Source organism: Mus musculus, chromosome 7 (assembly GCF_000001635.26).
Source record: "Mus musculus strain C57BL/6J chromosome 7, GRCm38.p6 C57BL/6J".
Taxonomy (NCBI): Eukaryota; Metazoa; Chordata; class Mammalia; order Rodentia; family Muridae; genus Mus; species Mus musculus.
Genome location: NC_000073.6, coordinates 54355267 through 54369845, shown reverse-complemented (window position 1 = coordinate 54369845; position 14579 = coordinate 54355267).

The window sequence follows — 14579 nt, the reverse complement described above, 5'->3', positions numbered from 1 at the left end:
ATTCAGGTGTAATTCAGAAAGGCTTTTTCCCTTACTGCTTTTAGTATTCTTTCCTTGTTTTGCATGTTTGGTGTTTTGATTATTATGTGACAGGAGGAATTTCTTTTCTGGTCCAATCTATTTGGAGTTCGGTAGGCTTCTTGTATGTTCATGGAAATCTCTTTCTTTAGGTTAGTGAAATTTTCTTCTGTAATTTTGTTGAAGAAATTTAATGACCCTGTAAGTTGAGAATCTTCGCTGTCTTCTATAACTACTATCCTTAGGTCTGGTCTTCTCATTGTGTCCTGGATATCCTGGATGTTTTGGGTTAGAAGCTTTTTGCAGCTTGCATTTTCTTTGCTTGTTGTGTCAATTTATTCTATGATATCTTCTCCACCTGAGATTCTCTTTTCTATCTCTTATAATCTGTTGGTGATGCTTGTATCTATGTCTCTTGATCTCTTTCTTAGGATTTCTATCTTCAGGGTTGTCACCCTTTGTGATTTCTTTATTGTTTCTATTTCCATTTTTAGATCCTGGATGGTTTTGTTCAATCCCTTCACCTGTTAGTTCATGTTTTCCTGTAATTCTTTAAAAGATTTTTATGTTTCCTCTTTAAGGTCTGATTTTTATGTTTCCTCTTTAAGGTCTGCTACCTGTTTACCTGTGTTTTCCTGTAGTTCTTTAATGGGTTTATTTATGTACTTCTTAAAGTCCTCTATCATCATCATGAGATGTGATTTTAAATCTGAATCATGCTTTTCCAGTATTTTTGGATATCCAGGATTTGCTATGGTTGGATAACTATGTTTTGATGGTGCCAAGTATCCTTGATTTCTGTTGGAAATTTTCTTGTGCTTGCCACTTGCCATCTGGTTATCTCTTATGTTAGTTGGTCTTGCTGTCTCTGACTAAAGCTTGTATCTCCTTTGGGCTTGTGAGCCTATGATCTTAGTTATGTCAGCATTCCTGGAGATACCCACTCTTCTTTGGTGGGGTTTGGGAGTAGAGAACTGTGGGACACCCTTAGCTCCCAGGTTCAGGTGGAGACTGGAAGGCTCCTGTCCCTAGCTGCTCCACTGTTCCTGTGCTCTGTGTGATCCTGGCTGGTCCAAGTTTGGAGCTATTGGGGCAAATGTGAGCTTAGGAGTGAGAACACTCCTGGGAGACCAGTTCTCTCCTGGTAATATTTGTGTGTGGAGGGCTGTTGAAGAGACTTAGCTCCTAAGTGCAGATGGAGACTGCTGTATTTCATTTTGAAGTCTGATTATTTGGGTTATTGGTGTCTACCTTCATAAGTTTTTTGTAAATTTTAGATATTAGCCCTGTGTCAGATGTAGAGTTGTTTAAGATCCTTTCCCAATGGGTAGGTTGCCATTTTTTCTTATTGACATTATCCTTTGTCCGACAGAAGGTCACATTTATCAATTCCTAATCTTAGAGTGTGAGACATTTGTGTTTTGTTTAGGAAATAGTCACCAGTATTAATACATTCAAGTGTATTTCCCATATTCTCTTCTATGAGATTTGGTACATTCAGTTTTCTGTCAAGGAACTTGATACACTTGGTCTTAAGTTTTGTGCAGAGTGATAATTATGCATCTATTTTCATTCTTCTTCATATAGACATTCAGTTAGACGAGGACCATTTGTTGCAGGTGCTTTCTTTTTTCCATTGTATAGTAGTCTAGGTTGCCATCTGTGGGGTTTTAGAGGTTTCACAATATCTGTCTAGGGCCTTTTGGTTTTATAGTCTCTATTGAGAAGTTGGGTGTAATTCTGATAGATCTGTCTTTGAATGTTACCTGGCCATTTTTTCCCTTGCTGCTTTTAATATTGTCATTGTTCTGTATGTTTTGTGTTTTATTATGTGACAGGAGGTAGTTTTGTTTTGTCCAGTCTAATTGGTATTATATAAGCTTCTTTTATTATACAGACATCTTTTACTTTAGATTGGGAAGATTTTCTTCTATGAGATTCTTGAGGAAAATATATTGTGGGCCTTGGATTTTGAAGATTGATCTCTCAATCTTCTATTCCTATTAGACCTAACCTAATAGCTAGGTTAGGTCTTTTCATGGTATTCCAGATTTCCTAGATGTTCTGTTTCCAAAATTTTCTAGATTTAACATTTTCCTTGAATGATGTATCAATTTCTTCTACTGTATCTTCTGTGCCTAAGATTCTTTCTACTATCTCCTGCATTCTGTCGGTGATGCTTTCATCTGTTTTACCTGTTCTCTTCTCTATGATTTACATCTCAAGAATTTCTTCAGTTCGCATTTTCTTTATTGCTTCTATTTCCACTTTCAGATCTTACACAGTTGATTTATTTCCTTCCTTTATTTTTAAAGGGATTTATTCATTTTCTCTTTAAAGGTTTAGACCATCTTTATAAGACTGGATTTAATATAATTTTCTTGTGTTTTATTTATTTATGTTTTTTAGAATGTACAGGGCTTGCTGTAGTTGGGTAGCTGTGTTCTTCAGAGGTGTCATCCTGCTCTGGCTCTTGTTGATTATATTCATTCAGGGGCCTTTAGCTATCTGGATGGTTTTGGTCCCTAGAAGGTCTTATTATAGAAGTAATTGGGAAGAGTATGTGAACCTCAATGGTCCTGGTGTGGTAGTCTTTTGTTGGATATCCTTGGGCCATATGGTTCTGGACATTTAGATCTCTATACTTCCCAGACTTGCTGGTTTGTACTTTTCAGAAACCTCATGTTTGATAAGGAAAAGTGGAGAGCTGGCAGGAAAATTTCGGTACCCCTGGGATAGCAAGCTGCTCAGGACAGCTTGGTCTGTCCCAGAGTGCTCAGCAAGCAGGGAACTTGGAAGGGTAAAGAGAAATTTACATTAGATTTTAATTAAAATGATCAGGATAGTTTATAAAGTCATAATCCACACCAGGATGCAGACCCAAAATTGCTTACACTCAACTGAGTTGTGTCCTCAGCAATACTCACAATCCATATCACAATGGCTTCTCTTCTCTTCTCTTCTCTTCTCTTCTCTTCTCTTCTCTTCTCTTCTCTTCTCTTCTCTTCTCTTCTCTTCTCTTCTCTCCTCTCCTCTCCCCTCCCCTCCCCTCCCCTCCCCTCCTCTCCTCTCCCCTCCTCTCCTCTCCTCTACTCTCCCTTCTTTTCTCTTTTGTGTATTAAGTCCTACAAGCTAAAAAGCATTTCCATTTAATTTGCATCTTGAAGATCCATTACAACTTGGACTGGCACCAAACAATACTGGGTTAATAATAATCAGTTTTCAGTGCTTTTTTGCTTGTATGTTTATTTGTTTTTGTTGTTGTTAGTTTGTTTTAATCTATACTAGTTTTGTGGAATGATGAGGATAGAGATTTCTTTTAAAAATTTGTTTAATCATAAACTCAATTGCTACTATCTTATCAAATATATATATTTGGTTAGGTGGCTCACAACTTCCTGTAACTCCAACTGCAGGATATATGATGTCTTCTTGCCTCTGCATATGTATAATTTTATGCATGGGTATAAACTATACTCTCATTCTCCAATATGAATATAAAGTAAAACATTAAGTTAAATAAAAACATGTACCTTGTTATAAATAAGATTTCTGTGGTCCCAGCATCAAAAGAGAATCAACATCGGACCTTAATGTGTGACATATTTTAAATACCATATATTGTCTCATAATTTAAAATCTTCTGGGTATGTGAACCTGAGAAGGCACTTAAAGGTACTTATATTTTGTCATCTGTAAGAAGTGCCTTTACAGCCTGAGGTATGTAAAAATGGGATTGCTATGCAAAATGCTGCTAGTGTTATTTCTTTCCAGAATTGGGGTTTATGAAGTCCCCCAGGGGAAACAAAAACACTAATTCTGTCTGAGCATTTTTAACCAAAGGAAAATAAGCCTTCAAAACAAAGGAAACTTGGTGCAGATCTACTACTGAGCTAAAGACTCAGGGAAGTTGGCCTTGGCTCTAATGCCAATGTTCACTCATTGTTCCCTCTGCAATGTCTCTGTTGCTCGGGTCTAGTTCTGCTTACATATAGGTGCCATGTTCCACCCTGTCAATATAACACGAGCTGTTAAGAAGCCTCCAGGCACTGCGGAAAATAATGATGTGTATTTCTATCATAGTTTGCTCCTATTTTTTTTTTTTTAACTAGTTTCAGGATGGGAAGAAAAGGAAAGAGAGAGAAGAAATTTTTTTTCAAAGAAACATGGAGTACATTTCTATGGATTAGGGTGGAAAGTATCCCTGTCTAGTCAACTGTATTTCTCCTCAACTTTGCTTTAAAGAGGAAAAGTATGAACATTTCATTGAATAACTTGCATTTCTGCCATGTTATTTTTTTGTATAATTCCAAAAATTAAACTGACAGGATTTCAACAACTAATTTCTGTAAAATGCAAATTGGTCCTGTATTCTTTGGAATGTGGACACTGGAAATGGGCCAGGGAGATGGGCTAACAGCTCTAATTCAGGAGAGATTTGCCTACTGCTGTGGCAGGGTTCCAGTGTTTACACACATCGGACTTTCAAAACAAAAAGAGGTAATTTATAAAATAAATAACATTAACAAAGTCTCAGTAATTGGTCTTTCTGTTTTTATTATTGTTCATCTCTTTAAGATATTGATATTGTTGTGTACATGATATGTGTTGTAGGCACATGTGCCACAGTGTGCATGTGGATGTCAGAGAACAATTTAATGAGTTCAACTCTTCTTCCACTTTTAAGTGTTTTCCAGTACTTGAACCTGGACTACCAGGCATGTATGTTGAGTACCTTTAATCCACAGAGACAAATTATCTCATCATAGGAGCTTTTTATTTAACACGTTATTAATACTTTTCTTGAATTATCATTACTGAAAATTATTACATGCCTAAGTTGTTCATTTTGAATTTCATTATTCAAAAATTTGTCATTTTCTCATCAGTATTATTCAGATACTATTAAGTAATCATTATACACAAAATTGTAGAAGATGAATGAATAAAGTTGGATATGTAATGAACATGTGTTCAGTGTGAATTTTAATTTTCCTATTTTATCACTTCAGTCTTTAACAAACAGGGGTGTGTACATCACATTTCTGTTTTTGTCTTTAGAATTTTGAATAAAACAATGGATCGGTGATCATGCAAAGCAGAGCTGCATAGTGATTACCGACAGCAACAGAACAAAGGCACACATCTTCTGCATCATTAGTTTCTCACTTGCAGTACAGTCATCCTCATAGTGCTTATCAGATCCAATGCACATCTTCACCCATTTGTGTCATATGGTGAATAATTTAGGCAAATAACTTAAATTATATACATTTACTTTTGTTAGTCTTAGTATCTGGGTAAACCAAGGTCAGTTTAACTTCAAAACAGGGTCTGATCAGTGCTCTAAACTGGCACTTGAGGTGCTAAGTCCCTCTGCCAGAGAAGGAAGGGATGTGTCTTTATGGAAGGCAGGAAAAAGAGATCAGTGGATACTATGTGAAACATTTTCTATAAGGCACTCATTGTATCCTAAAGGTACAAGGTAGTACATATTGAATGCCAATCGTCTCTGTGAGGTGTGAGTTGTTGGAGTTTCCCATTTCTTGTGTGAAACACTTTGGAATAATGGTATGTCTCTGTACATGTCTGTGTAGCTTTCTGGAGCTGATGTCAGGGGACTGGAGGAATGATCAGAAGATGTTAAATAGGTTGGTAACAGGATCTTGAAGCCAGCCAAGACAAGAGAAAAAAGTTGAACAAGATAATAATCAGATTTCAGAGGACGTGAATAAATTGATAGCAGCTGAACAAGATGACACTGTATTTAAAGAAAGTCTTGTTACTACAGGTGTTAACAAACTGGAAGCAACAAAAACTGCTAGAAAGTGCTGACACTCAACAGTACAAGACCTGTTGATAAGAGGGAAGAAGACAAAGTAGGTAGCAACATGTATAACTCAAATGCTAAGTCAAATCCATAGGCTAGGTTTACAACCTGAAAGAAATTGTTAAGAATTATTTATTAGTGTATATGGATATTTTTTCCTGCACGCACATCTGCATATCAGAAAAGCCCTTCAGATCCCAAAAGACTACGTTTACAGAAGGTCGTGAACTACCTTGTGGGCAGTAGAAATTGAACTCAGAATCTCTGGAAGAGCAGCCAGTTTTCTTAACAACTGAGATATCTCTCTAGCCTACTAAAAGAAAATTTTAACATTTTCTTAGCCTCAGTTTCTGTGTGAGCTAATAATATCAGACTTAGATTATTATTCTGATAAATACTACTGATGATGACATAGGTCATATTTCTATACGAGGCAGCTAGTTTTATTCTTTGCCTCATGAGGAAGGGAAAGATAGAGTTCATGTAGAAAGTTAAGATTCAGTTTTAAAGGAACTATAGTAAAGACATTTTCTTTTCAGTCATACTTTCCTAAGATAGACTTGGGATCTGTCATTTCTGTATCAGACTGAGGCACTCTGATCTAAAATTCTGGCTAAAGAAAAGCAGGAAAGGATAACACTCCGTGTCTACCATTGAGTTTTAAAACACATTCAAGTGAAGTTAAAGTGACTGAAAACTGCACTTACCTCCTCAAATGTTGCTTTTGTAGTGCCTGGGAGACTTTTCTCAACTAGAATCTCTCTGTTTCCCAGCTGTCAAAGTAGGCAGGAGAGCACCAGTTCATGTAGTTTTGTGAATAGTATGACCCATTCTATAATTCCTAATATTATTCCTTTTGCTCAGTTATTTGTAAACATAAGACAAGGATGGAAGTCTCTAAGAACATGACAACAATGGGCAGGAGATAAAATCAGTGAGATAGATATGGCTTTTAATGTCCCACAGACAGTAACCAGATTAGAAGTGACAATGCTGAAAATGTGATTTATTTTGTTTTGCTGATAAGCTGGGAACCCTGATTCAAAGTGTGCTTAGGTATATCAAAGGTCTGTGGGAACATGAAAATACCATTCATGGATATAAATTTTGTTAAGGAATGATAATTTTTGTTCTACTAAGAGGAATTTGGTTTTCCATATCTGATTATGAGATTCATAATCATCATTCTATTAGTGTTTTGAGAGCACATTTCATGCTGTTTTGTAGACAGAGGGTTATTTTCCCTAAAAGTCAAATAATCATTATCTAGAAGAAAACTGTGCAGTTTAGTTTAGATGGAGCTGATTAATTGTGTTACATCTTGTGGTGCTAAATTTTCTCTAACAATATGTTCTTTGTGAATCCCAAATGCATTGACTCTTATAAAGCTAAATTAAATGGACAGTCAGAATTTTGAGATATCTTTCCTATTTAATATGTATACAAGGGGAAACAAGTCACACTGTTAAATAAAAAAGACAAAGTAAGTCAACTTGTTTTAGGGTTCATAATGTATTTTGTGCATACAACATTCAGTGGTTCCTGGGTTGAAGAAATGAGGAAATTTTATTATGAAGTTATTTAAAATGATGCTTAATGTTTTGAAGTAAAATGAGTAAGGCAAACTACAATCATATTGGCAAGATGAAACATGACAGCTTCACTGAAGAATGAAGTGTCCTTGAGGAAATATTTTAGGACAGTAATAATGAAAAAAATTCTATTTCTTTGTGGCAGAGTTCCCACTTCTTATTAAACACTCACAAACATAAACAACACTCTCTTTGGCATTAATGAACACCTTTGCTCCAGTGAGATTGCCTGTATGGAGGTCCATTTTTTTTTTCAACACAATTAACACAGGCTGTCTTAAAGGTTGCTCTTATGATATCTTGTACTCACACCTAATCTGTTGAGGGGGCATATAGCCCCATCCCTGACACTAAAGTAACAGCTTCTGGCCACAGGGTACTTAAAGTCAAAATAGGCATATGTTATTATGGAAACTAACCTTGCTCCCTCACAAGACCAAGTCTTGCCCCAGTCTAGGCTCTTCCATCTTGACTGCATCAAAAAAGGACAAAGATGGAGCTTACCTACCCATATAAGTGTTGAAGATCAATATCACATGCATCACAAGGTTATCTTATCAGAGCAACTGGAATGCACCTGACAACCAAATTCAAATTCTAGTGGCTGGGTGCAATCATCCTTTATAAACAATGGCTCTATCAAGATCAAGATACACCAAGTTTGAGGAGCAGTCAACATTCATTTGCATGGTTATATGCATACTCTCTGACTTATTCACATTTATATTGGTTTTTTTTTCCTTTGTAAAAGATGTCATTGGTGCAATTAAGCAATGCTTACAAAACATTCAGTGGGCAAAGCATTGTTGGCAATGTGTCCTGGGAACCACTAACACATAGATTTATCCAGTGAATCTTTAGAACAAATCTGTGTGAAATCATTAGGGAAATAGTTAAGAAGTAATGGTAAAATAGAATTATTTTGGACCAGAGTAGGAACCTGTAAACTACAGAAGAAAGTAGAAATTTATAGCTTGATATATTCTTAGAAACCACATTAAGCAAAGTTTAATAATAATAGTAGTATTGTCAGTCATTGTAGTGACTATTTTCAAAACTATTTTTCTAACAAGTGTGTATGTGAAAACATCATATATATATATATATATATATATATATATATATATATATATATATTTTTACTTTTTTGGGCCTAGGGATCTTTTATCTGCATATATATTTGTGCACCATATTTGTACCTAGTGCCAGTAGTGGCCTGTAAAGGCATTGAATTCTATGGAACTGCGGTTACTGATGGTGAAGGCTATAGACCACCATGTGAACAGGTCTTCTGTCAGAATAAAAAGTGTTCTTTGCCTCTCAGCCTTGTCTCTAGTCCTTTTTGTCAATTGCTAATGCCTATCCCAAACTTACCCATACTTGACTGGTGCTTACACCTGATCAAATGTTCTCTTTCTACAAAAATGTCTGACTTCAAAGTAAAGCAGTTCTTATTGCTTACATGAAATGGTTTTCCTTTGAAAAAAGCAAAGTTTAAAAATCCACCAGCATCAGGACCGAATCAATTCCTATTCACTGACCCATCTCATTTTCAGGTAGCATTCCTAGGAGGTGAAAGTTGAAACAGGATAAACAAAATAGTGAGGCAACTATCTATTCTCCTATATTCTACTGTTACAGGACACATGAAGACACACTTGGTTCAAGGAGTTAGGCTCAGTGTTACTTGAAGAATATAAGTTCAGAGCAGTCTTATAGCCAGTGTGCCAGCTCAATAATGCGATCACATGAGAATGCTGTGAAAGATATCAGTACTCAGCAAACACTATATATTGTTATGCAGCAGTGAGAAGCCAAATCTAAATATTTGAATCAAGCCACCTATCCAGACAAACCAAAGTAAACCAGCGAGCTCTATATTCAGTGAGAGGCCCTGTCTCTGTAACTATAGTAGGGAGCTCATGAGAAGTATATGTGACATCAAACTCTGGTTTCTATGAGAACCTACAATCATGAGAGAGAATGCATGAACACATAGCCACACACACACACACACACACACACAAAGACACACACATTTTTATATTTATTTACTTTTGGGGGCATAGGGGTGATTCATCTGCATATAGATTTGTGCACCACATTTGTACCTAGTGCCAGTAGAGGCCTGTAAAGGCATTGAATTCTATGGAACTGCACCCATACTTTGGTTTATAAAATTAATCATTTAAATTCACAAATTAAATTGAAATGTATTGTAAGGTATTATAGTGTTGATGGTGTCACCAGGCAGATTATCATTCTATCAACTATCTAACAAATCCACCTATTTTCTCCGTAGATATTGTGTATCTTCAAAGCACTTTCACTTTAGCAGAGCCAATACACAATATAGTAGAATGAAAGGGAACTTAATCATTTATACACTCACTTTAGCCAAGGTCTTCTGGCTGCTGTACCTCTACTAGCTAAGGGAAGAGTGATTACTCTATCACTGCATAATTGAGGAACTGAAGACCTAGGAGGTAAAGAGTATTCTAACAGGTAAACTGAAAAATTCAGAGAAATTTATATGGGTCTAAAAATTAAAGTAAATGGTGTGTTCATAAGTACTCTCATTTCTTTTGTAATAATTGATGTCAATCAGGAAATTGCCTCCCTCGGGTTCTCTAAGGGAAATGAATTTAAAACCTGCTTCTCATCCCCACAGCTTACTTTTAAATATGTCATTAATGGGGAGTTGAAAAAGCTTGGTTTGATCATTATTTTCAGTTGTCAACTTGGATATGTCTGGAATGAACAAAAATCCAGAAATAGAGTTCAATCTTGTGAGAGATATTCTGCTTGGTTTGAAGTAGGTAAATCCTCTGGAAAACACACATATTTGATCTAGATCTTGAGGTGGGAAGATGTACATTTGTTCTGGATCACACCTTCTATTGGATGTCTATTGGATGGCCTTAGCCTTCTTTCCCTTCCTTACTAGCACATTCATCCCCTTAGGACTTTGGTGCCTATTTCTTCAGGATTCTAGCATATAAAGACGACAAGCAGAGACACCAGTCTTATGGGATTGAACAACTACTAGATTCTTGGACTTTTCAACCTGGTTATCAATTGCTGGACTAGTTGGATTACAGTTTGCAAGTCATACCAGGAAATTATATATATTCATGCCATAGTGAATGAATGCCGTATCTCAAGAACCTCATCTAATACATATAGTGTGGAAATGAATCAATAAAATCTGTTGAAAGAAAAATTTTGCACCCAAGACTCACACGGTAGTTTTGAGGAGAGAACAGGACAGGAGACTGATACTACCAGAAGACTTCAACTAATATAATGTTGTGTTCAATAAGTTTCTAATGACAGACTCAAAGAATCTTTTAAAAAATGGTCACTACTACTGGTATCATTAATGAATTCTGGAGAATTCTGCACACAGAGACATTGGTTTGCACCTCTAAGAAACCAGTTTTTAGTATTTTTCCATTATTTTATTAGATATATTCTTCATTTACATTTCAAATGCTATCCCAAAAGTCCCCTATACCCTCCCCCTGCCCTGCTCCCCAACCACCCACACCTGCTTCCTGGCCCTGACCCCTGTATGGGGGCATATGGTCTTCCCACTACCAAGGGCCTCTCCTCCCATTGATGGCCAACTAGGCCATCCTTTGCTACAGATGCAACTAGAGACACAGTTCTGTAGGGAACTGGTTAGTTCAAATTGTTGATCCTCCTATAGGTTTGCTGACTCCTTTAGTTCCTTGGGTACTTTGTCTATCTCCTTGTGAGCATCCACTTCTATATTTGCCAGGCACTGGCATAGCCTCACAAGTGAGAGCTATATCAAAGTACTGTCAGCAAAATCTTGCTGGCATATGCAATAGTGTCTGCATTTGGTGGTTGTGTATGGAATGGATCCCCTTGTGGGGAAGTCTCTGGATGGTCCTTTGTTCTGTCTCAGCTCTAATTTTGTCTCTGTAACTCCTTCCATGGATATTTTGTTCCCCTTTCTAAGAAGGAATGAACTATCCACATTTTGATCTTCCTTCTTTATGAGTTTCATGTGCTTTGCAAATTGTGTTTTGGGTAGTCTAAGTTTCTGGGTTAATATCCACTTATCAGTGAGTGCATATCATGTGTCTTTTGAGATTGGGTTACCTAGCTCAGGATGATATCCTCCAGATGCATCCATTTGCCTAAGAATTTCATACATTCATTGTATTTAATTCCTGAGTAATATTCCATTGTGTAAATGTATCTCATTTTCTGTATCCATTCCTCTGTTGAGGGACATCTGGGTTCTTTCCAGCTTCTGGTTATTATAAATAAGGCTGCTATGAACATAGTGGAGCATGTGTTCTTATTACAAGTTGGAACATCTTCTGGGGAAATGCCCAGGAGAGGTATTGATGGATCTTCTGGTAGTATTATGTCCAATTTTCTGAGGAACCGCTGGACTGATTTCCAGAGTGGTTGTACCAGTTTGCAATCCCACCAACAATGGAGGAGTGTTCTTCTTTCTCCACATCCTAGCCAGCATCTGCTGTCACCTGAATTTTTGATCTTAGCCATTCTGACTGGTGTGATGTGGAATCTCAGGGTTGTTTTGATTTGCATTTCCCTGACTGTAGCCTCCCCTCCCCAAGCCTTAATGGTTCCACTGTTTACACCTGGATGGAGCTTGCTGCTCAAACGTTCTGCCAGGCCCACTGCTGGAGCCTGCCACATTCCTGTTCCGAAGCCATCACGTGGTCACCCTGCTATTAGATTCCGAGATTATTTGGTGGGAATCGGGCCCCCTTCCCCTGCTTCATAACAGCGTGAGGAATAGTAAAATTGAGCTTTGACCAGAATGACTGTCTTAGCTGCATCTTTTTCTTGCCCGGGCCCTTCTTCTCTTCCAGGTTTCCAAAATTCCTTTCCAGCCTAGAACCGAAACATGTAGTCGGCTGGCCGGACACAACACCTGATGATTAAGGATGTTAAAGATTTTTTTAGGTGCCTCTCAGACATTTGGTATTCCACAAATGAGACTTCTTTGCTTAGCTCTGTATCCTATTTTTTAATAGGGTTATTTGATTTTCAGGAGTCCATCTTCTTGGGTTCCCTACATATATTGGATCTTTTATTTTATTTTATTTTATTTTTTATTAGGTATTTTTCCTCATTTACATTTCCAATGTTATCCCGAAAGCCCCCCCATATCCTCTTCCCCACTTCCCTACCCACCCACTCCCACTTCTTGGTCCTGCCATTCCCCTGTACTGGGGCATATAAAGTTTGCATGACCAATGGGCCTCTCTTTCCAGTGATGGCCGACTAGGCCATCTTTTGATACATATGCAGATAGAGACAAGAGCTCCTGGATACTGGTTAGTTCATATTGTTGTTCAACCTATAGGGTTGCAGTTCCCTCTAGCTCCTTATGTACTTTCTCTAGCTCCTCCATTGGGGGCCCTGTGATCCATCCAATAGCTGACTGTGAGCATCCACTTCTGTGTTTGCTAGGCCCCAGCATAGTCTCAGAAGAGACAGATATATTAGGGTCCTTTCAGCAAAATCTTGCTAGTGTATGCAACGGTGTCAGCTTTTGGAAGCCAATTATGGGATGGATCCCTGGATATGGCAGTCTCTAGATGGTCCATCCTTTTGTCTCAGCTCCAAACTTTGTATCTGTAACTCCTTCCATGGGTGTTTTGTTCCCAATTTTAAGAAGGGTCAAAGTGTCCACACTTTGGTATTTTTTCTTCTTGAGTTTTATGTGTTTCGCAAATTGTATCTTACATCTTGGGTAGTCTAAGTTCCTGGGCTAATATCCACTTATCAGTGAGATATCATTTGAGTTCTTTTGTGACTGGGTTACCTCACTCAGGATGATGCCCTCCAGGTCCAACCATTTGCTTAGGAATTTCATAAGTTCATTATTTTTAATAGCTGAGTAGTACTCCATTGTGTAAATGTAGCACATTTTTTGTATTCATTCCTCTGTTGAGGGGCATCTGGGTTCTTTCCAGCTTCTGGCTACTATAAATAACGCTGCTATGAACATAGCGGAGCATGTGTCTTTCTTACCACTTGGAACATCTTCTGGATATATGCCCAGGAGAGGTATTGCTGGATTCTCCAGTAGTACTATGTCCAATTTTCTGAGGAACAACCAGACTGATTTCCAGAGTGGTTGTACAAGCTTGCCATCCCACCAATGGAGGAGTGTTTCTCTTTCTCTATATCCTAGCCAGCATCTACTGTCACCTGAATTTTTGATCTTAGCCATTCTGACTGGTGTGATGTGGAATCTCAGGGTTGTTTTGATTTGCATTTCCCTGATGATTAAGGATGCTGAACATTTTTTTCAGGTGTTTCTCAGCCATTTGGTATCCCTCATGTGAGAATTCTTTGTTTAGCTCTGAGCTCCTTTTTTAATGGGTTATTTGATTTTCTGGAGTCCACCTTTTTGAGTTCTTTATATATATTGGATATTAGTCCCCTATCTGATTTGGGGTAGCTAAAGATCTTTTCCCAATCTGTTGGTGGCCTTTCTGTCTTATTGACAGTGTCTTTTGCCTTGCAGAAACTTTGCAATTTTATGAGGTCCCATTTATCGATTCTTGATCTTACAGCACAAGCCATTTCTCTTCTATTCAGAAATTTTTCCCCGGTACCCATATCTTCGAGGCTTTTGCCTATTTTCTCCTCTATTAGTTTCAATGTCTCTGGTTTTATGTGGAGTTCCTTAATCCACTTAGATTTGAGCTTAGTACAAGGAGATAGAAATGGATCAATTTGCATTTTTCTACATGATAATTGCCAGTTGTGCCAGCACCATTTGTTAAAAATGCTGTCCTTTTTCCACTGGATGGTTTTAGCTCCCTTGTCAAAGATCAAGTGACCATAGGTGTGTGGGTTCATCTCTGGGTCTTCAATTCTGTTCCATTGGTCTACTTGTCTGTCACTATAACAGTACCATGCAGGTTTTATCACAATTGCTCTCTAGTAAAGCTTTAGGTCAGGCATGGTGATTCCACGAGAGATTCTTTTATCCTTGAGAAGAGTTTTTGCTATCCTAGGTTTTTTTTATTCCAGATGAATCTGCCAATTGCCCTTTGTAATTCGTTGAAAAATTGAGTTGGAATTTTGATGGGGATTGCATTAAATTTGTAGATTAC